At 46.1% G+C, this 26,887-nt stretch overlaps 1 protein-coding gene across 3 annotated transcripts in view; it reads left to right on the top strand.

Moving 5' to 3' along the window:
* The first annotated feature begins 18,097 nt into the window (after positions 1–18,097).
* The window catches only part of JCAD (junctional cadherin 5 associated), a 63,983-nt gene continuing 55,193 nt past the window's right edge, over positions 18,098–26,887 (top strand). For all 3 annotated transcript variants that reach the window (XM_010394948.3, XM_039548411.1, XM_039548409.1), the window contains exon 1: positions 18,098–18,256. The gene's annotated coding sequence lies outside the window, so the exon portion shown is untranslated. The remainder of the gene's footprint in view (positions 18,257–26,887) is intronic.

Below are 26,887 nucleotides of genomic sequence, written 5' to 3'. Positions count from 1 at the left end.
CTTCCCTCCCCCTTTTCATCCCCCATTCGGCATTGGAAAGGGATTTCTGGGGAAACAGTTGGCAAAAGCATGGTTTTGTGAGGGAAACCATGGATGAAAAAACAGATTGGGAATACACTGGGGGTAATAGGACATAGGGTAAAAGGGAAAGGTGGGATTAGGAGGAGACTGTAGGGGGAACTTACAATAGAGATATTGTCTAACATGACTACGATTTTTTGCATATATACTGCCTTTTACAGGAACACCATCAGGCCCAGTGACCTGCGATGCTTGTAACCCTTTTCTACCTCGTATAATTTTGAATTCCACGACTTCTCCGTCTCCCAAGCTTGGGATGCATTTTTCAGGGTTATTCTTTTTAATAGCAGTTCTATGCACGAATATGTCTTGCTGATTGTCACACCTTGTTATAAAACCATAATTTTGCTTAACATTATACCATTTTACTATCCCTAAGGTCTTAGTTACTATGATCTTTTCCTTTTTTCGAGTGGCTGCTGTTTTCTGTCTCGCTGCGTCTTTGCTCTCTCCTTCGGTCGCTCCCGTGTTGGAATTGTCGGGGCTGCTCGTGCCTGCGCGCTCTTCCCGGGGTCGCGTTCGGGGCTGCGCAGGCCGGGCCGGGCCGCGCCGCTCAGTTCTCCGCGCGTCGCCTCCTCTGGTCGCAGCTTCGCTGCCGCTGCCTGGCGCTGTACCCACGTCTCGGCCAGGCCCCCGAGCGACGACCCCCCCCCGCGCCCTGCTCCAGCGCGCGTCTCGGCTGGGCACAGCTCTGCTCCACCGCCACCCGCCGCCGCCCACACGCCGCCCCTCTCGGTCGGGCGTTCCCGGGGCTCGCTCCACCACGCGCTGCGCGGGGCCGGGCGGGCACTGCCGGGTCCCGCCGCTCCCGCCGCTCCTCGCTCCGCCACCGACACTGCGGCTCGCGTGGCTCCGCCCGCACGCAGGAACTGCCTCGCTGCTGCTCGCAGAGCGCTCGGTGCACGTGGCCTGGGCCGCACGGTCCCTGCGCCAGGCTTCCCTTCGCCAGGACACAGCTGACATTGCTCAACAGTCTCGGTAACTAAATAATATTCACGAAAATATTCTTCCATCGGCATATATTTTGACTCTAGTATTAACTGTGTCCAAACGGTTTTCCAAAAGCCCTTGGTAAGAATTAAATCCCAAGAAACATAGAAAAAGTTCTTAAACAACCATGCCAGGAAGTGTTTCAGTTCTTTTTGAGCTTGAATCAAGCTAAAATTCACAAATCGTTGTTCAAGAATCATTTTAAGTTTAAGATAAATGTCCATATGCGGCTCTGAGAGCCAAGAGTCTTCCCACCGTTCCTCCATAGTTTAGATATGGAATAGCAAAGCAAAACCAAGAAGAGGAATCCAAAGTTTCCAGGGTTTACTCACACAAATCAGTTGCTTAGGGATCGGGGATCGTTCTGCTCTCAATTCTCCACCATTTGTTGCAGTGGGGATACTGCAACACGCATATATCAAACCAGGAGTCCCGTGGAAAGGAAATATATATGGACAGACAGATTCTTGATAGCTGTTTCAGAGATGTTTATTTCTCCAGCCGCATGGCTGGAGCTCTGCCGAGGAACTGTTCAATCACGGGACCAAGGGTCCTTCTGCCCGCGCAGGGAACACAAACCAACCCATGGGAACGAGGCTGAGCAGGGGCAGGGAAACCCCGTGTCTGTGCCCTCAGGGCCCCTCTCCCAGGGCTACACGGCAGGGGAGGGACCCCAACACATATACAGCAGTCCTTAAGAAGGATAATACCTGCTAAGTAAATTACGTTGTTATTCATGAGTCTGTTATGTGTGTCTCTCTCAAAGACAAACCTTAAGGCTTAATGTATGTTTGTATAAAGACATCACACCTCCTTGAATAACTAGGGAGAATATTGAGAGTGAAGCTGTTACTACAAGAGATGCCATTTTAAAAGGTCCACCTTTGCTCCAATGCTTGGTGCAGAGCGTGAACATGTTCATTGCAGGCACCAAGACATGGAGACAGGGCAAGTGGTTTGGGTGAGAGCTGTAAAGAGCGACACAGATAGAAAAGGGTGGGTGAAGTAAGAGCAAACCTCGAGTACTGGTATGTGCAGTGTTCCTTTGTGAGAAGTGTGGCTGCCTGTCCCTAAGGCAGAGTCCACAGAGGTGAAGGACGCTCTTTGACATTTCCATTGAGCTGCATATATTGAGGGGCCTTTCAAATCCATCCCAGTTGTCAAAGGCATTTTCTTTTCAGATAACCCAAGCTAATACAATGCAGCAGCCTCAGGCTGAATCCCAGCTGAGAGCAGAGTCAGGTCAGTTATGTTACTTCAGTTTGTCATTGTCCCCATAAGTCCTTCATAAGCTTATCTAAGGTAGCTTGTAGGTGACAATGCATGCTGATTTGTGAGGAAGGATTTTCATGCTAAATGGATGGTATAGAAATTCTATCAGCAGGGAGAGTGCAAGAGCACATCATTACTCTGTCCCTACAGTCAGTGGGTTGGGTAGAGCTCATTTAATATAGGCCCTTCTTTAGAGGCTGTTCCCTACACATCAGTTTTTATCTTCCTCTGTCCAAAGTGACCAACAGTGGCACATTCCTTGGAGATCCCCTGCCTGATGTGACCAGCTTGAGGTGGTGGCTCCCAGCTCACAGGCAGCGGGTCCATGAGCCCTGTGGCCACAGGGAGAGCAGGATTTCTGCAGCATCACATGCATGCAGCACATGGCAAAGACAGTCAGTACCTTTGGTATAAAGCACTTAATGATCTGGGCTGCTCTCTAATTAGTTGTCTATTAATAACAATAATTAATACTGGACTCATTTATTATTTTTATTAGTAGAACAGAAAGCACAATACATAAATGTTAATTATGTTCATTTTACATATGATAAAAGTGAAGCTGAGATGGGTGGAATGCCTTCTTCAATGTCACACTTCAGTTTACTCTCAGATCTGGAAACAAAATCTGTTTTCCAAGTATTGGACCAACCTGGAGCTGCCAGGTCCTTTGATGGGGTTTTCTGGGTGCTTATGACTGCTTCAATGACTTTCCCATTGCAGCACTTTCAGAAACTGAAGGAAACCACTTCTGGGCCAGGGTTAACACACCTCAGTTGAAGGTCACAGTAAAAATCAGCTACTTGATAAGGATTTTTTCCAGGTGAGCTGGTGGACTGTCGCATGGCAATGAACAGAGCAAATGCTGTTCTCTTGATGATTTGCAGGCCCTCCAAGGACATGTTTCCTATTCTGAGATGAAATTCACATCCTCTCCTCTGTCCATGTATGCCCTATGCCACTACCCAAAGACAAACCAAAACATAAGTTTTTTTCTTTCATGATCCCTTCTGCTTTGGTAGCCTTGATACCCCCCACTCCAGCTATACACTTTATTTCAAGATCCACTTTGTTTTTGCAGCCTCTTCACTCTTTCCCTGGCTCTTTTGTTTGAATTTGCTGTGTAGCCTCAGGTGCATGTTCTGCAACACCTCTCCAGTTAGCGTTTATGTTCATCCCGAGGCCATGAGCAGAGGGGGCCTTTATGGAACTGCTCTTCTCTGTCCACTTGTACAACCCGAGACTCTTGTCAAAGGTTGTCTGACACCTTGTGCACCATCTCTGTAGCACTCAACATCACTGTCCCTGGCCATGGGCATTACAGGCTTTGTTGAGTTTGTGTAACAATGGCAAGACCACTGGGAAGCCCGTTATCCTGGAGGCAATAAAAGATAATTAACTGTAAAGGTATATTTGTGTATTTTTTCAAACTGAGATTTCCTGTATTTCGCAATTTGATTAGCTGAATTGTTTTATAGAGTAAAAAAAACCCCCAACTTTACACTTCAGTGAAATAATATTTCCATCCTTTTTATCAAGGAGTGAGCTCCCACTTACCTGTTTGCCAGAACCAAAATTTTTACAAAATCTCTTTCAGACAAGGCTGTAATCCTGAAATACAACAAGTTTAAGCAATCATTTTGTAGCTGGATATTCCTTGATTCCCCTTGTACATCTAACTAGAAAGGAGAGCTGAAGAACAGCTGGGAGAAAGTGGAGTAATTTCTGTATTAGCCATTAGCAGGCCAGAGATTTTTCCTAAGGAAACTTGCCCATTTAAACAGAAAGCTGAGAGCACACAGAGTTTTTTCCTACATCTTCCTCTGAGAGTGAAATGTAGGCATTAGTGCTAAATCGTTTTCAATTTTTGTAATGGCTTAACATAAATAGCTTTTCCTACTCCAAGTCAGTACACCTGACAGCTGTTAAATACTGCTCTTGCCAAAACAGGCCCTTGTCACCTCAGTCCTTATACCGGTAAAACTCCCAGATCCCAGCTGAATCATGAATCCCATGCTGCAGGGGAGCCATTGCACGGCTCTCTGCAGTTCCTGCGTATGGGCAGGCAGAGAAGCCTCTGCAGGATGACACATGTGTGAGGAAAGCGGGGGAAGGTGTGGGGTTGGCAGCACATTTTGCATGACTGAGCATCTGACCCACCTTTGACCACTCCAGCCTTTGGCACCATCTGGTGTCCCCCCAAACGAGGACATGCACGAGGGGGAGATGGTTCTTGGTCCCACGGGATTGGCTTTCTGATATTGAGATCAGGTGCCTTCCACCTCTCACTGGCACAGGTTAACCATGGTGACAGCTGAAGCGACCTCCTCACACCCAGGCAAGGGGCACAAATGAGCAACCAGGGCACCACCATCGGCTGCTACTGCTGCTCTCTCTTGTTGCTACTAAGAAGGACTTAGATGCCAGCAGAGCTGTGTCACCTCTGGAGAGAGGAGCACTAAGGGCAGCTGCAGTCCACTGCTACCCTTCAGCTATTGAGTAACAATGCAAAAGCCCACATTATTTTTAGGGGAGTGTCTGTCATCTCGCAGACATAGTCTCGTCAGAGTGGGAAGGAGTCCTGTAAAGCACACTAGAAAGATCCTTTCAGTATGTTCTGCATTTCTGGGGTTGCTGCAGCCCCTTCCAGGCGTCATGGAGGAGCAGGTGACCCTGCCTCTGTGGCACCAGACCTCCTTCCAAAACCACCTTTCCAGGGGGTGAGATTACCCTCCTGGCTGGATGGAGCTGTTCTATCTCCAAAAGCCCTACATACAGCATGCATGTGTGTAATTTGCCCATTACACAAACAGCAAAAAGAAAATGTTGCTTGCTTTCCGCACCATTTTTCCCTGGTGTCCTTTCTTTGTTATTTTGTTCTTTCCCCTCACAGTAGTAATTTAAACAATTTCTCATCTCACATTGAAGTGAAGTCATTTTAAGACAGCTTCCTCCTGTTTAAATTAGAAGGAGAAAGAAAGGGGAAAGAAAATCTTTCTTGCTTTGCTGCCAGTCCTCCAATATGAACAAGTAGAAACTATGTTTGTTGGAGATAAGTACCTGCACCATTCTGGCAGGAGCACCTTGCCTATAAAGGTACTGTCCCACTGCAAATCTAAGATACAGAATTGTAAGGCACTCACATGGATGTAACTGCCAGGCCAAAAATATCTAGCTGCTGTTCTTTCACCAAAGTTGTGATGGTGGTTATAAGCTTTCAAACACAGTATTTTCATTATGTTGATATATTCCAATACTATGTTGAAATATGTGGGTAGTTAAAAAAGCTGACCTTGATAAGAGGAATTATATTTTTCCAAACTATTAATGTTATTCTGAAAGATCAATAAATAAAATATTGAAGAAAACACTTTTCTTTATCAACGTAGGACAATAACCATCAAAACCAACAGCCACCCTGCAGCACAGCTGCAGCAGCAGACACCAGCCAAGGCACACTCCCCAAGGGGCCGGGGACCCACAGGAGGGGATGTCCCAGCAGAGCCCAACACATTTTTGTTCATCAACTACAGATGTGACCAGTGGGACCACTTGTTTTTTTGGCCCTCTTCCTCTGGCTGATCAGCCTGGCCACATCTGCTTCTAAACTGGCTAAACTTCTTGGGTACAATTTCTGGGCCTTTTTTTAAAATATCACTGCTAATTGACTTCTCTAGGAGATAGGACAGTGGAAGAATTTACATGGATAATGTTCCAAGTAGACAGAAGAGAGTAACAACAGCTTTACTGCTCATGCTGGGGAGTTCAGCGGAACCAGGGGTACAGGCACAGCTCTCACCATGACCTTGAACCAGGCATTTGCTCTGCTCTCATCAGCTCCTCACCTGCTGAATGTTGAGGACGTGTCTGGAAAGTGCTCGAAAGTTGGGTTAACGAACACCACTAATGCAGGGTGAAAAAGGACATCTCACTTCCCAGTTCTGGCTCTCAGGGCATTTCCCCAGCCTTTCGTCCCTCCAGGCAGCTCTGTGAGCAGTGGGAGGTGCTTGGGGCCATGCCGTGGCTGGATTTAAGCTGCTTCTCCAGGAAGAGGCACTGTGAAAGTGCTGCATCCCAGTGCGTGAGAGCAGCTGTCTCCATCCACAGCTTCAAGCACTACCACAGCAACTAATTAGTGTTGTTTATTAGTGCTGCATTCCCCTAGCTGAGCACGCTGCAGATTGCAGCTGCTGTGGCCCTCCCTACCACCCCAGGAAAAGCCCTGGAAGCAAATTGCCTTGCAGCGTGCCCTGAGGGTCAGCTAATCCTGCCCCTGCAGGGCCAGACCTGATGGCTGAGCTTCAGACAAGGAAACCTCATGCAAAAAATCATCTGTTCAAGGAAATTATTAAGGGTTTTCATCTTCTCTGCAGTGAGATACTTCTTGCTGTCTGATGAGACCAGTCTTGCTGGGGATGGTGAAGCTGTAGAAGCTGCAAGTGATGCAGTGAAGTCCCCTCTCCAGTGCAGCCTGAGTGGGAGCTGATGGTGTGAACCCTTCATGCACCGTCCTGAGCCCCTCCCTGCCTGCAGCACAGAGTCCCCAGCATGGCCAGCAGCTCACAGGGCGGCCTTGCCTTCACACCATGAGGCTGGGAGCCCAGCAGGCACTGCTCAACACAGATACCCAGCAGTGAGCCTGGTGAGAAGCACCCCATGCCACCAGTGCAGCATGAGCACCATGCTGCTCCAGAGATGAACAGCACATTAATGGCAGCGCCTGCCTACACTGCATCTACTGCCAGCTCTTCTCTACAGTGACCATCAGCTGAGCATGCAGAAGCAAATGCTCGGGAAAAATTAACAAGCAATTTGGTTTTGTCTGGCTGAAATGGGATAAAAGAGAATCCAGCATACATGCTTCTGGTGAGAGGATGGGACTTTGGCTTTGTCTAAGGCAGGACTGACCTTCAGGGGACACCTCCACAGGGTACTTGGGTGAGTGTAACCTCGCTGCCCCTCCTGGGTAACTTGTACTTCCTCACACTCCCGTGCCATGTCCGCTGCCTTCACCAAGTGGGCTCCTGCCGAGTCCACAGCAGTGCTCTCACTGCACAGCATCCCTCCTGAGCCTCTCCCCTTGGCTCAGCCTGTGCATGCCCCTCCCAGCACAGCTGGTCCTGCAGTGGGGTGCCAGTCTGGCCTGATGCTGACTTGTGATTGATATATGGTGTTGATTGTAGCTCACAGAAGAAGTGCACATGGCCTGTGGTTTAGAGAGCTTCCTAACCGGCAAGCACAGGTCTCTCAAGTGAGAGAGCAGCTCACAAGGAAGGACAAGCGGAGGGGGGAGCTGAGAGAAATCATCCAACAGCTCTTTAATTTGCCTCCTGGATTTTGATCCCTTTAGTTTCATATGTTTGAGCTTTTCTCCTCAAACAAGAGAGGTACTAATATTTTCCTTAAATAAACTTTCACATAAGGCATTTTCACATAATCAAATTATTCCAGGAGCTGGAGTATTAGAGAAAAGCCAGAGCCTGTTACACGAGGTGCGAACACAGAATCCCCCGAGCATTGGGGTGCTGTCAGTTGGATAGATGGGAGGCACATTTTTGCAGAGAGAGGGTTATCCTTCATTTTTAAGATTCACATTTTGATCCAGTTAGCCTCCTGAACATTTAGCAGCCCCTCCCAAATTTTATCACAGCCTCAAGGGACCAGAAGTGGGAGAGCAGTGCAGGAGGAGGACAACACACCATGACAGCACAAGACTGCAGCAGACGGGGAAAAGAAGCTGTGAAAAGAGCAGGGTCACTGAAAGGACAGTTCTTGGACCCTGGCTGTGGCAGGGATTCTCTCTAGTTTGATGCTAAATTCTGTGAACTTGGATTTGCCAGTGGTTTTGAGCAGGTATTGGTAAGACCACCAGCACCAGCCATATCACCTCCATTATTCTGCTGTGAACTCCTGAGGTAGCAGAGTCAGATGAATCAGGCACAGGTCAAGAGTTGATCTTTGAGTCATCAATCTGACATTGACCCACAGTGTGCCTTAAAGCCAGCAATTTAAAACATCCCAGGTTTCTGTTCCTTTAACTGTAAAATGGAGCAAACAAAGCATTTCAGTCAAAAAGCCTGAAACTCAAGTTTGGGTGACATATTGTAAAGCAATGTTATGATTAATCTCTTTTCTGTGGATGCTTAGGAAATGAAACAAAAAATGAGCTCTGATCTTCATTTTCCTAAGTTCAGAAATGATTTTATCTTCAGATTGATGCAGGCAACACTATGTTTCTTTTCTTTAAGAGGCATGAAGGGACAGTAAAATGTAAGGAACTGTGAGTGTCTAATTCATGCAAATTCTTTCTCTGCCATTTTGCTCATCAGTTGAGTCTAAATGGGAGGAGAAGGAGCAGGTCTGATTTCAGGCAGCTTCCATGGGACTTGGAGTTACCGATGAGTTCACATCATCACCACAAGAGCTGATGTGGATTGGCTATGGTCACATTCATGGCACTGCCTGGGTTGGCTAAAAACCACACAGTTTTGCTGCCTTAATATTCCAAAGCTGGCTCTGGTTCATGGTGGAGGGTCCTCTTGGATTAAATCACTTGTGAAAGCTCTGCTGGCCTGCAGTGCGTAAACAGTGTGTCAGTGCAGCACATGATGGGAGCTAGATCCGGTTGGATGTTTTCCAGCTGAATGTTTTCTTCCTTGGCCAAAATGGGAATGTTCTTCAGGAATGTGTCAATTTTGACGGATTGCAGCAGCCAGGGGAGTTGAAACCCTGTCATGGGGGTTCTTGCTGCAAAGCCCTTCCATGCCAAAGGGCCCTAGAACTCCACAGCAGCTCACAGACCTGCAGGGCTGAAAACAGGAACTGGTTTTGCCTAAGGGTCCCTTCCCCCTTTTCCTCCAAGTAGCCTGCCTAGGAAAGCTGGACTTCTGCAGGCAAACCAGGCAGGCGTCTCTGCTTCCTCACAACAGACTTTTCCTAAGCTTTTTCAAATCTTATGAGTTTTCCCATAGTGGAAGTTTGTCTTTCTGCTCTGCCTCAAATACAAATATTTTAAAAAACCCTGTTTATCGGTCATTCTGGAATACCAGCACACACAGATGCATTGGAATAATCAATGGTTAACTGCTTTGCTTCTGAGAGGTCATAACAAATGCAACCATATCTTCTTCAAAGGAAGACAAACAAAATGGATAAGAAAAATTATAATGAAACCAAGGAGACATCTGAACAATAATGAAAAATGTTGTGTGGGCCTGAATTTTAGCAGCACACTACTTTGCCTTCCTCTCCTGGGACATCCTTGGGCTAGGGCTCACTCACATCTGGGCAGGGGAGACACCAAGCAGCAGTGGGGAACAGCAGCCTGGCTTTGTGCCCAGAGAGCCAGTGGTGCTCTGAGAAGAAGCACCACTGCGATATCTCGCTCATCTCTTCTTGTGGCTAAGGAGAGGGCATAGCAGTTTTTTTCACCCCATCTGCAAACAGGGATCAGGATGCTGGCTAGGGCTGCTGCTGACCCTGCTGTGAAAACGTCACATCTTCTGGAGCCTGGCCTAATTCATCTCATTTGAGCTGCCAAGTAGGTCTCAGAGGGTAAGAGCTTCAAACTGCTCCTGTCTTAAATTGATTTGAAGAGATTTGCTAAAAGCAAAAGATTTTGTATCCAGGCTACTCCCTGTATACAGCTCAGAGCAGCCCGACAAGGCTCTTTTGTGGAGTACTGAAATGCACTGTGAAGGGTGATAAGGAATGAAACCCACACAGATTGTTACTTACAGTTTAATAAACCCAGCTTCAAACTCAGGAGCATCCGTAAAAAGGGATAACACACGAAACTAAGAAATTTACACCTTGGTTTTGCTCAGGTAAATGTTCCCACTTCTGTCTTCATAAACACTTCTGTGTGATGGGAAATTTCCCTGCATCACTGTCCCTGCCCAGGGGTCCTTCCTGACTGTGTCTGGAATAGTGATTTGGTATCGAAAGCTGGGATTGCAGTGGCAGCGAGGGGGCAAGCACAGGAGTGTGGCTCCATGCAGTGGGGTGTCATGGAACATGGATGCAGTTGTTAATCTTTTTGGGATGCTTTATTTATACTGAACTGACCAGTATGAATTATGAGCGCTCAGATTAAGACTTGTGGCCTTCTGTGAGTTTTCTGACTTGCTGCAGGCAGGTGAAAACAGAGCAGACCATGACACAGGGCTGACCCTGATTCCATCAGCAGCTCTTCGTGATGAACTCCCTGGCAGATAGTGCCAGTACTTCCCCAGCACAGCCTCAGAGCAGGGTTTGGCCCAACAAGTGCCAAATGGCCTGACTATAGAAGAACCTACTGGCACCTACAACTTTCTACAATGCACTCAAGATTTCAAAAATACTGCCCTTCCAGGCCTGCAAGTTTTGTCTTTGAAGGATGGAGCTGGCCAGCCTCTGCATTATTCTCCTTAATTTTACCTTGCTGTCTTGTAATTTTTGTTGGGAATGGTTACTATGAGCTTTTGGTGTTAGTGCAAATCTGAATCTGATTGTCAGAACCTTGCCAAAATTTTTCTCCATCACCTCTAAACACTTGTGCACTGCCAATCAATGCACATCCACAGTGTGAGGCTTGACTTTCTAGACTGCAAACAGGAAGGAATGACTTTTGGTCTCCTAGGGGCAGTGCATAATTTGAGTACAATGACCTTTACACCTTAGGCTGTAAGTTTCCACAGCTCAAAGGAATAATTCCAGCACCTGAGAAATCCTATGCTAAACATGAGTTTTAGGAAAAAAAATCAAGAATTGCTGTGGCAGTAAAACTGAGGAAAGTTCCATTTGCTCTGACCTTAAGTGCAATTTCTCTCTACTTCCTGGGAGCTCCTGGTGTTTTGCTCCTTCTGACGCTTACCCAAGAGAAATCATGCCCCTCCTTACTCATCTTCATTATTAAAAACCCAAAGAGGATTTACACTGCCTTTTGCAAAAAAAAGTGCCTTCTAATCCTCCAAGGGTACACAGCAGAAATAGGTCCCAAACACTCAGGATCTTAAAAGAGAAAACACATTAAACTGCATCAAAGGGGAATCTAACATGATGTTTTATTTCCCTTTCCAGTGTCCTTCCTCTGTGCAGTTTACTTTTTTAAGATCAATTCCTGTTGCCAACAGTGTGTATTTGTGTAATGGGGCAGGCAGATGTGCGCCAGAAGTTTGTGCTCTGCCATGAAAGGCAGGTTGGGACAACCTTACACGAGGGAGATCTCGCCACCTGCCTTCATGGTCGGAACAGAAAAGCCAGACAAAGGGCTCCAAGGAAAGATGGTTTATTTCAGTATGCAGATGGGAATGGAGACAGAGAGGTGTGGGGATAAAATTTCCTACAAACTTGGGGCTGCCAAGTGCAGGCAGGTTTTCAGGAGAGCTGAGCTTCCATTAGTGAGTAAAATAATGGGCTAATTTATCCAAAGAACTCTGGACAAGGGGAAATGAGATCTTCTGGGGATCTTGCCTCATATAGTTACTATAACGACTTGGCCTTAGTGCTGAGTGTATGAAAATCCATCAAAGGTGATATGCCAAAAGTGGTGCAGGGAGTCTGCAATACATCTGGGGATCAAATTCTCATGTCTGAAACAAAGTACATTATTCAGGCCTCTTACTTGTTTGGAAAAAGCAAGATTTAGCTTTGGCTTAGCTGTCTTGCTTTAGAACAAGAAAAAGAAGGAGCTCAAAGCAGATCTTGCAGATCCTTTGTGGCCTTTTGATGTTTCCTGGGGAGAGCTCTGGGACCAGGTTGGATGGGGCTCTGAGCAACCTGGTCTAGTGATAGGTGTCACTGCCCACAGCAAGGGGGTTGGGACTAGATGATTTTTAAGGCCCCTTCCAACCCAAACCAATCCATGGTTCTATGATTCTCTCTAAGAGGAGATGTTGTCAGGGCTGATATGACTGTAATGAGGTAGAGACAGCCCCACATCACCCCACCCACCCTGGACAGTGCAAAGGGCTTCTGGGCTTGGTACAGTTTCAGACCTTCTATGCACATTTCATAATTTTTGAGCAAATTCCTTGGGGCTGCTAGGTGAGATGAAGGCTTGGAGAATGCCTGTGAGCAGGTCAGAGAAGCATCTTACCTCAAATCTTGTAATATCATGCAACTTTTCTTGTGGAAATCAAAGGCAAAGCTTGAGCACTGCTCTGCAAACAGTGCAAAGGGTAAGCATTGGGGTGGTGCCACACTTTCTGCCTTTTTATTCAGATGTATCTCTGGCTCAGCATTTCCTTCAGACAGGCTTTCACACTGCATCCTGGACAGCCACTTGGCTAGTTGTGACAGAAGTAATTGCTGGTAAGTAGCTGAAGGCAAGGCACACAAACAGAGGATTTCTTAGGGATGCAGGCTGCAGTTCTGGGTACACTAAAAAGAGACTTTTTCCCCTCCCTGCCACATGACCACATCCTGCCTTGCTGAAATCGTCAAGAGCTGTCACATGAAAATAGCCAAGGAGCCACTGAGGCCATAGGACAGGACTCCAATTCCTGCCAGATCTGCCCTTGCTTTCGTTAGCAGCAATTACTCCGTTTCCCAGAGCAGCAGCCATCAGGCCAGACCCGCTGCCTTCCAGGTGGGAGTTTTGCAATTTGCTTTCATGGCATAGAGTGAAAAACCAAGATGACCACCAGACATTGGTTGTGTGATGGCACCTTCCGCTAACATGTCTCATTTTGCAGTCAGTGGTACAGAGGTCCCTGGGCTCCTGCAATCAGGGGTGTGAGAGAAACAAGAAAACCACTGTTATTACCTAACAAGAACTGTCACGCCTTTGTCTGAATACCAATATTTTCTTAAGTTTAGGAAAGAGCTCTGCTGTTTTCCTCATTAGCCTCTGTTTTCTGGACCTCTGATACAAAACCCTGTGTTCCTTTCCTCTCAGCCTATGTTTTCTCCATTTTCTCCACAATGTGCCCTGACACCTCCATCTGAACAAGGACCTCTGTTATTTTCTTCCACCTCATTGAATGCACCAGTTAAACCAGGGACTTCATCCTGACATTTTGCAGCTGGACTCCAGTGTGGGGTTCTCCATGGGCTTTAGGGGCACAGCTGCTTCACCATGGTCTGCACCACAGGCTGCAGGAGAATCTGCTCCAGTACCTGCAGCACCTTCTCCCCCTCCTTCTTCACTGCCCTTGGTGTCTGCAGAGTTGTTCTTCTCATATACTCTCTCACTCCTCCCTCCTCTGCTGTTATTCCAGGCAGTTTTTCCCCTTCTTAAATAATGTTACCCCTTGTCCCTGATGGGTTTGCCCATGGTCAGTGGCAGGTCAGTCTGGGAGTCATTTAATCCTTTTCTTCTCTGCAGTGTCCTGCAGTTCCCTGTGACCCAGCACCACAGGGTGAGCAAAGCCTGCACCATTACAGGTAGTTTATGATATACTTCAGGGTTTCTCCAATACTCACATACTAACACTGGGAGATTCTTCTTGATGGGTTGGGTGCAACTTCCTCATGCTAGGGGTAAGACCTGCTGGGTTTGGAAAGGGGGAGTAATACCTACTTAGGGTAAATGGCTGCCAGAGCCCCTCCAGTGCCAGCCAACAGGGCCTGGAACCCCCAAACAGAGCACCCACCTTTTTTCCCTTGGGTTTGTAGCAGAGGTGCACACACTTCATTTAAGAGGAAGCTCTTTGGTGGAATTGCTAGATTAATCTGCAATTAGCTGTAAATTTGTTCAATTTTAGCTTGTCACGTCATTTGGTGTTTTATGTTCACTGATGGTAATGACTGGTGTAATTTTAGAAATAAACAGAACAGAAGCAAGCATTGCAATCTAGAAAGAAAATAATTCAGATCCATGAACTTAAATTCACTTTTTCCCCCTGTTTTTTTTTTTTTTTTTTTTTTTTTTTTTTTTTTTTTTTAGTTTTGACAACTATCAAAGTTGTGTGTCTTATTGTGCTTGATATTGTGAGGGACTGGTTCAGGGCATCATTTCATGGAGTACTTTGACTAAAGAAAACATTTGTTTTCTTTTACAACAGAAGTAAGTAGAGATGTCAAAACTGTAGAGCAGAAGAGTGAAAATGTGGTCTGTTACCATTCCTAATGGACTCCTTTTCCCAAAAGCTTATGTTTTCTAGATCAAACATGAAGTTTTGTGTGAATCCTAATGGAAGATCTTTTAACAGTGTGGATTGGCAGTATCACTTCTAGAAGCAGTTCCTCAATTCAAAAGAAATGGAAACTTCTTGAAAACATGCAAAATAGATGAGCAGCTATTCAAGTTCCTTTAACATGTAATTTCCATAGACAATGTCTATTATGACTTCTTCATCCCATTATCTCAGGAGTGGCCATTGTAGGAGTTCTTGATGCTGCAAAATTTTATTTCATTTTGCAGTTCATTGTGCTTTGCATTTCCTTTCGTTTGTTGCTCAATTCATAGAAATGCTGACTGAAATGCAAAATTGAATCCCTAAATAGTTCTAGCACGGTCTGTGTTTTATTCTGCAGGCTTTAATGGGAGGCAGGTGAGCACCACAGCTTCCAGACCTCAGCCAGTGTGATTATAGTGCAGAAATATCCAGCACTGCACGAGGCTGCTGAAAGGGAATACTCCTCTCACAGGCCAGGAATGATTTGTTGCTGTTTGCACTTCGGAAACAGCCATTCCAGCTCAGAGCCATAATGAAGAGAGAAAGGGAACTGCGGAATGCCTTTGTTTTAGAGGCAGCCTGTTCATGGTTTGTACTGCAGCAGGATACATCAGGCAGGGAGCAGGTCTGAGCCGCCTCAAGGCACAGGAGAAAAATAAAAAACTTCACCAACAGGCAGGTGTTTGCCTTCCAAATGCTGGATGCTGTGTCAGAGCCTAACTCTGGCAAAGGTTTCAGAATTAATTTCTTTTTTTTGCAAAATAATATGAACTTGAAGGAACTGGTGGTGAATTTGTGTTTAACTTGTTGGCTTGTCTAGGACAACAAAGGAAACGAACACTAACCCCAGCCCTCTGTTAGTACTTTCGTCCGCATCCCAAAGAAACAGGAGTTATGTGGAATGCTGAAATGTTTTGCCTTGACATTTCAGAAATAAAACTTTACATTTCCTCTATGTTTGTTTTTGAAGTGCTGTTTCTTCGTAAATTGAGCACAGGCTGACCTAAGAGATAAGCTAGAAAAACCAAACCCTGCAGTAGGATCAAAAGCTTTCACTTAATTCAAAATTATTTTTGCTTTCCCTCATCCTACTTTTTTGGTTTTAGTTTCTCTGGAAAAATGGACTCTTTTCAGGTCAACCTGCAGAGCAAAGTCTGCTGGCGTCTCTTCCTCCTGCTGTTTCCTATCGAACCAGCTAAGTAAAAATGAAAAATATACCCATCTGCAGCACAGAAACTTCCTTTGTACACACAAAATCCCCCATCCAGGTGCAACAGGGACCACAAGAGAAGTCCTTGCTGGCAGATTGCTGTGTTGGTGCAGCGGTCTGGTCCCTGGCATACCAGTATCTGCAAACAGAGACCTGGGCTCTTCCAGCTGGAGCTTCCTGTCTCTGCCCTGTGAGCATTTCTCATGCCTGCTTTCCTTGTGGGGTCCCATGCAAGGGTGAGGTAGAGCCTGTAGCTGGAAAATATCAGTGGAGTTGATGTTATGACAATTACAGCTAGCTGGAAAGCCAGCTTGGGTGGAGTGAGCTGCTCGAGTGGTGGATGGAGAAGTTGGTTCATGATCCAGAAGTTAGCTGATGGGAGGTTTGGGGACATTTTGTGTCTAGCTCAGGTACACATCTCTGCCTGTGGCACAGATGCTTGGGATCCGTCCTGATTTCAGCTGGGATAGAGTTAATTCTCTTCCTAATTGAGGGTACAGTGTGGTCTTTTGGATTTAGTATGAGAATAATGTTGATATCACACTGATGTTAGAGTAGTTGCTGAGCAGTGCTTGCATTAAGTCAAGGGCTTTTCAGTTTCTCCTGCACGAGAAGCTGGGAGGAACCATAGCTGGGACAGCTGACCCAAACTAACCAAAGGGATGTTTCCTATCATAGGATGTCATGCTCAGTATATAAACTGCACAGAGTTGGCTGGCAGGGGTCAATCCCCAGCAGGTGGTAAGCAATTGTATTGTGCATTTTTCCTATTATTACAAGTTTTTGAAAGAAAAATTTATTTCAATTATTAGACTGGCCTTACCCCAACAACAGATTTTGCCCTTTACTGATTCTTCTCCCCATCCCACTGGGGAGGCTGGGGCGAGGGAGTGAGTAGCTGCTTAGTATTTAATTGTTGGTTGGGGCTAAACCGCAACAGGTTACCAATTTTCCCCACGAAACCCCAAGGTCAGGGGAGCCAGGGTGAGCCATGCATCAGGGGAAGCTCAGAGAGCTCAGTCTAAGCTCTGGGAAGCAGGCTGGCATCTCTGGAGATGCTCCAGTCCACCTGGGGAAGCTGCAGGCTGAAGTGGGTGACAGGCTCTGAACCGCTGCAGGTTGTTAAAGACACCAGACCCGTACATCAGAGCGAGCTCTCTCAGCCGTGCCTGGGTGACCCACCAAGCTGAGTCCCCACGCTCCCGGCCAGCCCCCCACGAGCCGGGCGCTGGCTGTGATGCCCCTGCTCCTGCTAAGGGACAGGAGCCAGCCATGCTGCTGCTGGATGCTCTGCTGCCTTCCTCCTGCACAGCACGGGCCCCCATCCTCCAGGCCAGGCCGGGAGGGCTGTCCGCATTTTTCAGAAAGGATGATTACATCTGCAAAGCACCCGGCACTGCTTTGGGATGAAGAGAGTTATGTAACTGTAAGATAATGTTATTTATAGAGCCAGGTTTTATCCAAAATGGAATTAAACTTGTGTTCCTGAAGCCTCTGCTGTCAAAGACAAATCGCAATTTGTCCAGTAGCCTCTAGTGCTCTGCATTCAAATTCTTTTTCTCAGTTCATCCCAAAGTTTAAGAATGTGTTTTATTTACAAATCATACATCTTAGAAAGTGAGGAAATCTCTTTTCCATCAGCTGTGAGGTGACCATGGAAGCCTGGGCAGTGGCCATAGAAGCCTGGACCATAGCTGTTCTTTGCAACTGCATCAGATGTGACATCAAAGTACCATAAACCAGGAAGGGAAGGCAGAGTTTGAGTTGGGTTAAACAACAAAATCACAAACAATTGTCCTAGGCACAATACTTTGCCTGCATTTAAGACTCTCTGTAATAATCCATGAGCTGCAGGGGGATATCCAGCTTACATCCCTGTTGGAGGTGGCACTAGTTCAGTGGGTTAATGTCTGTGCTCTCACAGAACTACAGACCCTGTGACCTTTTAAAATCATGCATTATTAACTTAGAGAGCTTTACTTGCTCTTTTGAAATATTAGATTTAAATCCCTCATATCTGTACCTTTTACAAGCCACAAAAATGCAAATTTCTGGGCTGCCTGCTGAAATCCATGCTAACAGGTGTTAGGAATACTGTTTTATGAGGTACAGCACCTTGCATAGGTTAGCTTGTAGAGTTCATCTGCTGCCCCTCACTTGTCATAGTATCTAGCATGAAATTCCACACATGCCTTTTATTTAGGAAAGAACACAAAAGTATGTTATCTTATTCCTCTGGAATTTTCCACAGTTATTTAGCATGTTAGTTTAAGCATAATTGGTTAGTGGGCTCTTGAAATCTATATCGTAGCTGTATTTATTTACATCAGGCTAAAAGTAGTTCATTTCAGTTGAGGTAAATGTGAAGCATTAGATTGCAAACGTACCTAATCCATCTCTCCTCCCCCATGACTAGAAATCCTGTGGTTAAAATAACACAGCCTCTATTCAGAGCACAAACTTAGAGCTGCGAGCAGGAGCAGGCTTGGGATTTAAGCAACTCTCAGCAGATGAGTCTGTTCCAGGGTTTTTCTCGGGTTTGTTTTTCATCCTACTTTTGATCCATGAGAGGAAGCCAGGCTCTCTCCTCTGGGCAAGCAAGGTAAAGATTTTCTGCATTCTGTATACGGTTGCATGTGCTTGTAAAGGAGCTTATAAACATGATTGCAAAACGGCTGTTGCAAATGCAATTGTAAAAATGTTGCTGTTATAGAGCAAGAAGTGTTTGGCAAATGGCTTCACAATCTTTAAATGTTAGTCTGGTCTTCTGGCTATTTCCACACGACAGTAAAATGATGAAATGATAAATCTTGCACAGTGAAGAAAGGAGCAGTGATTCTCCATCACACATGAGAGAAGCTGAGCATGTAGGAAATAGCAAACCCAGGTACTACTGTGATCTAGCCAGACTAAAGCAAAACTGGCATTTTGCTGTCAGGTATAGTCCCTCCTGGGTTTGTCCAGCTGCTCTAACCCCATTTGGGAGGCTGAGGCTGTGTTGGAGGATGGCACTGACTCTGTTTACAGAGTATATGCTAATGCTGCTCCAGCGTGACTCTCACAGTAACGGCGGAACCGTGCTTTCAGGAATGTTTGGATGCGTCGTGCCAGATAATTAACTGCCTTTATTTGCTCTTACTGCTTTCCAAGTCACAGGGCATGTAGAAAAGCATCATCTTTCCTTGAATCCTTATTTTATTTGAAATCCAGGAAACAAGCGTGATGTCTGTGCTAATGCCCATGGAACTGTACTCCCAGTGCCAGTCTGTTAACTCTCCCAGCCCCGTGCTGTTTTTCACAGGGGATCCCGAGTACCACATCAGTCCTCCTGCACCACGGTGTTCAAACACAGAGGGTGGCACTGCTGGGGAGTATGGAAACACCGTTACTCACATTTTTGCTTAATTTTAAAAATGCTGCCCCTCCCTGCCCTAAGGCATGGGGCAGTGTGGTTGCGTTGTGGGGGCACTTACACCCCCGTCCATCGGGGTAACACGAACAAATGCTGCTCCAGGTGCTACCTTTCCAGTGCTGGAGAAAGCCTTGTTTCCCGCACAGAGATGCTCACTTTCCCCTTTCTCTGCTTTCCACTTCTTTTTCCCTTCCCTGAGCGAGACAGGATGGTTTCACATTGTCCTGTGTGCAGTCACTGTCCTGCCCTGGTCCCTGCTGTCCCACAGCCGTGTCACTCCCATGGCAGCATGCACTACACTCCTGCTCGGCCAGAGGAAAGAGGAGGACCCTGCTTAGCACACCAGGTCCTCTTTCGACTGGAAAAGGTGCTCTCGTCCTTTGAGCCAACAGTGCTGCTTTGTCCTGGGAGAGAAATGCAGCTTTATCACTTGGGTGCCCGGCACAGGGAGGGACAAGCAGGGCTGTAAGGAATACAAACACACGGCTCTTCCCGATTCTCCGAGCACACCGCGGCAGAGAGGCAGCTCGGAGAGAGAATATGTGCAAAACAAAGAAATGCGGTCAGGCAGGAACTATAAAATTCCAATATAGAAAGTGGAGCTGATGTCATTTTAACATCCTAAGCAGTGCCAAGAATTCTAAGCTCCGTATCAAGATTCAGTGCAAAACCCCCACAAACTCACAACTTGTTCTTGTGGAAAAATTAACTTTTATGGAAAATATGCATGGGAACATGCCAGAGGAGTGTGTTGCTTTATTTCTTTTATTAATTTCAAATACATTAGTTCAGAGAGCAACCCCATTTTAGCATCAGCTGCCTCTATCCAAGAAGCCGAGGCTCACACACACAGTTCGCAAATATTGGAGGCGAGGGAGCTGTGTTTTTCTGTGTGATCAGTTGTTGGATGGAAAGAGCTGTTCAAGTAGGAAGGGGTGTGGGAAGGCTCAGTGGGATGACTGAGTTAAAGCTTTTTTCCTGGTGACATATCTGAATCGTGATCAGATGCACCTGAATGGAGCAGCATCATCAGCTATTATAACACAGAGTGCGTCAGAGGTGGGATCGCGTGCAGCTCCTGTGATAAAGGTTACTCATCTCTGTCCTGCTATAGGACCGCCTTCGGTGTTGCTTATAACTTTGTCAGACTTGAATAGTTTAGACTGAGTTCTTCCAACTTGATTGTCTGCCTTGGGCTAAGTTCTTTCCTGGAAAATTTCAGCCAAAACTGTCCAGCCAGTTTTGTTCATTCCAAGAATGAGCATAGGGAAAAAGGAATTGTTGTCCAACTGGAAAAAAAAGAAAGGAAGAAACAGGAGGGGGGAACCTGGTGATCCTTTCTTTGGATTGTTCTTATCCCTCTGTGCTTTGGAGTTGAGATCTGAAATTTGGCAGCTTTCTGTTGGGAATGTGATTTTTTTTTTTTTTTTAACTTTGTAAATCTCCTCCAATTTGGCTTAGTGATAGCCTTTGAAGGGAGAAAATAGCAACTTCTTAGGGACATGCTAAGGCTGAGCAGTCAAAATCTCCTGAGACTCCTTCCCACATGAGTGAGCTCAGCCCAGAATCCCAGCAGCTCCCAGTGTTGACCCCAATGCTCCTGTGCAAACATCCAGTGCTACCAAGTTCCTGCAGATCCTTGTTCTTCCCCACAGCACAGCAGGAACCCCGTCCTCTCTCTGCAGTCCAAGAGTCATCCCAGCTCGAGGAGCAGGATGAAGATGGGCTCTTCACGTAATGCTGCTCAGGGCAGAGTTGATGGCCGATGGAAAGGCAGGCAGGGAGCAACACTTTGATACCTGGCGGCAGACAGGGACCCAGGGGATGCTGGGCTAAGCAACGGTCTGGTACTCGGATGCTAAAGCCTGGGGGTTGCATGGGATTGAGATGGGGAGTACATGGTACAAGTGAGGAGCCAGGGGGCTTGGGAGCAGGTCAGGAAGGTGTGGGTGAAGGTGTGAGCCATGGGGAGAGGCTGGGCATGCTGGAGCCTGACATGAAACCTCAGCTGCCCCACTCTTGGTCCCTTTTTGGGAAAGTGAGGGCTACCCCTCAGAATTGGCTTGAGTCCCACTCTCTCTGCAGGGTCATCTGTGCCAGGTCTTGCTGAGGCTCTCCCTAGTCTGCAGCCAGACTGTGGGGTGCCCCACTGTCTGCATGTGCAATAAGACCCTGCTCCTGATGTCTGCTGCTGGGATGGGAGTTGGTGGGAGCTCTGCCTCGAGCATGTCCAGTGTGCCTGATGCTGAGCACTCCGGCACAGCCTCATGTCTGTTGGTCACCTCCTGGGGACAGCTGGGATGAGTGACCAAGGCCCTGATAAACCAGTGCCTGGTGCAGTCAAGCTCTTGCTTACATGCCTGTCTCTGTTTCCATTTTATTCAAGTGGCTAAAGAACCACCACCCTTGACAGAGGTACTAGAGCTCAGGGACACTTGTGAAGAACCCAGGTGCACTAGGGAGGCGTGTCATTGTAATTCCAAGTTTTGGGAAAGTCAATAATTTTTCTTGAGGAGAACTCGGGAAGAAAATAAAGCCTAGGACTATGCTGAACTCTAAGGGAAAAACCCAAAATTCTCTGTAACATCTCCAGTGAAAAAAGTCCATCCAGTACCGTGGGATAAAGCTGAGACCTCTGGCAAAATACTGTGTGTGTTCATCTAATTAACAATTGTACCATAACACATAGCACAAAGGAGGCCTAATTCTGGCATCTCTTGCCTCATGGATTTTTCAGTTGTAACAGTATTCTTATAGCCTATTTTTGTACTCAATGCACGTGCAGCATTGGAGACAGATGGTGAAATCTCAGTGTTCATTGTGCCACTTGACGTGATTTCCACATTGAAAGGTAGGGAGCTGCAGTCTGCTTGTTCCCACTCCCACTGGAGTGTCAGGGAAAGGTGGCTTACTTCGCTTCTTTTATGACTATAGACTATGGAGCAACCTGGACAGCCCCTCCTTCCACAGAGACAGGCAGTGAAGCTTCATCATCTTCACCAGCTCCTGGGAGCCCCATGCGCACACCAGGACTCAGCTCCCAGTTTCTGCAGTGAGGCTGGAGAAACAAAGACCAGAAGGACAGGAGCTGTGAGAAGAGTGTGAGAAGAGTGTGAGAAGATCAGAGCTGCCTACAGACAGCTACTGAGAGAGGAAGGAGTGCTAAGGAGCTGTGAGACAGTGTTGGCCAGTGCTGCAGGCAGTGCTTGATGAGCACTAACAGCCTCACCTTAGTCAAGGATGTCACAATGAGGAGCTTTAAGCAGGGATTTGCAGGAGAACTGAAACAGAAAAGGAAAAGGAGTGGTGGATACTTATGGGCTTCTGCTCCTATGGACATCACTAAAGTCTGATGCTGAGTGAGTACGGATGAGTGGAGTAGAGACTGTCAGTTCAAGGACCAGAGATGCTTAATGGGGATGTCCTTGTGGAAGCTGTCACAAAATAAATAAAGCCAGGAGGATGTTGCTGTTACAACTTTGATGAGATGATTACACGTAGGGAGCAGCATCATGAATGAAGCAGTCAGGTCTGTGCATAAGGTTTCTTGCACAGATCTAAAAGAGCTGCTGCCTTCTCATCTGCCACCCCAGCTGGTCCAGCCAGCTCCTTGCACTGCACACAGCCCAGGGAAAGAGTCAGGTCGCCTCATGAGTGCTAACCCAAAACCTTCACTGCTTGATGAATTGTTTGACCTACTTGAGGCTCAGACTTCACTCAGAGAATTCCATGCTCTTCCTACAGTGTTGGTCTGAATTAAACCAGTATGTACAACATGACTAGTTCAACAATCACCACACTGTGCCTTGGGACTTTGCCTCTGCTGGAAACTAAAGTACATGCAATTAATTCTGTGGTTCCTCAATGAACAAAATGGGGCTTTTGTGTAATACTATTACTCATTTGTTTCCAATTAGTCATGAATCATGAATTGTTTTGTCTCAGAAATTAATGCTCTTTTTTTCCAAATTATCAGTTTTTACCTACTTTGCAGACCCCCATGTTTCCATGGCTTGTGTGGGCCAGGTCTTCTGTCCTGATCCATGCTGGAATCTTGGGTTTCTGAATGTAATTGTACAGTAAGATTGAGGTCTCCAGATCCCATGGATTGAGAGAATCAAATTGATCCCAGACCTGAGAGAAGGTTGCTACTTTCCTACAACTGCACTTCAAACAGGAATATGTCTTCATGTTATTCTGCTGTCCAGTGATGTGGATTAGGGTGAAACATCAAAAAATTTTGCTTATGAATGGGTGTACAGATTTTGTCTCCTCTCAAGGCATAGGCCTAAGTACTCTTGTAGTGACCACCAGTGTTCTCCTACATAAATCAGGTCCTGCTTAATACAGGGGATCTGCCACATCTTCAGATGCATCCATGAAACACGTGTCACTTGGGCTGCGTGACCTTTACAGAATCCTCCAATTCCAGGGACACTTTGGAAAAGTGACTTATTTTGTGCTCTATTGTGTTGCAACTCAGATGCAGAAGGGGAGTGAATACACGGTCATATCAGGAAAGAAATACTCATTTCTGATAAGGCAAAATGGCCTTACCTTTTTCAAAAGAAGGAGGCCAGCACAGGGTGAGGAAGATGAGCATTTCAGCCTTTTGCACTGGTGAATTTGGGAAACCCCTACCCAGACATAAGCTCAGGTTTCTGACAGTGAGACAAGTGTTGTATTACCCAAGTCCTTTTTGTATCAATTCATTTATAGCACCCTTGTGAATCCCATATTCCAAGTCTATGTATGAGACTTACAACACACAAAGGTTCCTACCAACCTCAAACTCACTGAGCACTTTTAACTGCTTACGGCCTTTTAGTACGTTTTCAATTTTATTTCGATGTCCTGCCCCTCAGCAGTGAACTTTTCTTGTTTTCTCTTCTTTTCTGCTACTACCAGATGGATGTTCATGCCCTTGGCACTGTCTTCCTGGAGGGCAGAACAGCAGCTCCTTGTATCCCACTGCAGAAGGTGGCTCCAGCTCTGTTGCCACTGTGCACGATAAACTCTCACCCAAGTCACCATCCCTGACCCTCAACAAATCAAGAAGGGTTGTAAAGCAAACCCACGTTGCCATGTGCAGCCTTCTGCCATCAATTGTGTGTCCATCAGAGACTGGCCAGCACATGGGATGGGTTGTGCACAACCAGCCATGCCCACCTTTTCCCCTTCTCCTCCGGCACAGGGTCCTGCTGCTGCATGTTGGGTAGCAGCCACCTGTGGACTTAAACCCTACACTGCCATCAGGCAAACTGTCAATGGCACTTGCAGAGTGGCTTTCTTGCACTGTGCATCCACTGGCTAGGACTGCCAGGGTTTGCACCCCTGCTGCACATTGGCACGAGGCAGGAATTGCCTTGTCAATAACTTACCTTGGGAAAACACAATCAAATAAAATTATGTTATCCACCTCTGACGCCTTTGCTCATAATGGATTGTTTTGGCCTCCTGCATATGTGTAATCAAATACTGCTGCTTTTCACATGCTACACTTCACTGTGTTTAAATTGAGAGGGATCTCCCTTAAATATTTATTTAAACCATAACATCCCTTGAGCTCTTTATAAATTGCTGTACAAAATTGACTCCAAACACTATTTTAAAAATTTAATTAAACTGGTTTTCTGCCTGAGCACAGTGCTGTGGGCCAGCACCTCCTTCTGCCAGGGCTGAAGATCCTGTAGCTCTGAAAGCCAGCCCCTGCTCCACAGGACTTATGGACCCAGCCCTCAAATTGTTCCAGAGTCGCAGGGCAGAGTTTCAGAAGACATATTGGTCTTGCCCCAATAACTCAAAAATCCTGTAACTTCCAGACATAGGCTCCTTCCCCGGATGCAGGAAAACTGCTCTGAGAGCTGTCTCTTCCTACTGGTACCCACACACCACAGCTGAGGCTGGAAATACAGTAATGCCAATCCTCTGCACCTCACAACTGCTGGGGAGCAGGAGGAAGCTAAGGCTGCTGATATTTTTAAATAGTATTTAAACCATGACTTCATAACCTGGCGTTCTGGGAATTTTCTGAGCAAAAGATCCTAAAAATACATAAAACACACAACATAATCTGTACTATTTGGCTGGAGTCTGCAAATCTAAGAAGGATTCCCCACCCCAAATAAAAATATTTTTATATTGTATATAAAAGAGAGGATTTAAACTCTTCATTTAGCAGGCCATTTTTTTGTATTTAATTTTAGTTAAAGGTGGACTTACACAGAAATGTTGGTAGTATTAATGTTATCTGTTAAAAAGTTTACACTAGATCAGCAGTATATTGGTGGAGAGAGCTACAGCCCTTCTTCTGCATTTCTAATTCCACATTCTTCCAGCATCCTGATGAATCAGTTATTGGCTAAATCTTCATAGCCAACATGGATTTGGGTGGAAATTGAATTACTCACCATCTAAAGTAAGTGCGAAGAAGATAATTCATTATGCTGCTCCTTAGCTATAATTGAGGCTCATGTCTTAATTCAAGGCTCTGTGTGGGTTTAATCATAGAGCTGAACTGGGGAGAAATACCAAAGCTTCTCTGAATCATTTTTATTCCTGCCCCAGTTCTTTGTCGTTAATTACATCAAGACATATCTCCAAGGAGACCAAGAGTGGTGCCATCAGCCTGCTGTCCCTTAGGTCCCCCCGAAACCTTCACTTGTTTTGCTAAGTGCGGTGTGTCTTTGGATGGTCCCTTGGGAGGAAGAGGCAGGCTGCATTTTGCTTGAGATCCTTTTTGTTCTGAGTGCAGATTTCAACAGAGCAAATGAAAAGGTACAGTCTTTTTAGAGTGAACACTAGTGGTGAAGCTGGGAGATCAATCAGCCTTTTCTCAGCTAAAGATGATTGCAGAAAGAGTTTTGAACACCAGGAGGGCACTGAGCATTACTTTCCTCCCACGGTGAATGCAGTATGTGGAACATGTGCCTCAGACATCCTTTTCCTTTTTCCAGGCTGAATGGGAAAGACCTCCTTGTACTTTTCTCTCCATTAGCCAAGGCCATGGTCAGCAACATGGATGAAGTATCAGTTCAATAATTTCAAATCAATACTTCATTACTTTTCTCTGTTCAGAGGAAGCACATTTTTCTCTGCATGGGTACATAGAGCCTTTATCCAGCTCTCATCCACCCAGACATCTTGTGTCAGTGTTAGGGTTAATTACCTCCTTTTAATTTCCTGCTATTATTTACTCAGAGCACCTGGAGTCAACCTTTGACAGTGAATGTGTCTGAAATAGGATTTCCAGAATAAAGGGGTTTTTAAAATTTTTTGCCTGTACCAATCAATCTGAACATCTGCTTGGTAGCTAGAAAGGGGTTTTTCTTCTTCTCCTTCCAAACTTTTGCCTTTCAGTGGTAGCTCTTGCATAGCCACTGGGCCTGGCAGTTCCACTTCAGGGGATCTTCTGAGAGTCATAACTTTATCCACAATCGGGCCAGAAAGTCAAATTACAGAAAATTTTAGGGAACTGCATGGTCCTGAAACTGTTGTTTCAGACATGTCCCAGATGCTTAATTCCAGAAAAGAAACATTTTGATGGTTCAGAACTGAAACAACTTGTTTCCAGTTTGAACTGAATGAAAGCCTCTGACTTCCTCTCAGTTTGACATTAGCCTATGCCCTCTCTTTTCTGCTTTGGTGTCTCATGAGGGCTTGTGCTTGTCTGTAGCCACGTCTCACCAGCTGGGCTGCACACACCCCTAACTCACAGCAATCACACTCCTGCATTGCTCCACTTTCACCAGTTTTCTCATGGTCATACACACCTGTAATGAAAGGTATTCACCCAGAAAAGGGACTTTGCAATGTGACCCA

This window comes from Corvus cornix, chromosome 2 (genome assembly GCF_000738735.6).
Source record: "Corvus cornix cornix isolate S_Up_H32 chromosome 2, ASM73873v5, whole genome shotgun sequence".
NCBI lineage: Eukaryota > Metazoa > Chordata > Aves > Passeriformes > Corvidae > Corvus > Corvus cornix.
This window is presented reverse-complemented; position numbering and strand designations above follow the sequence as displayed.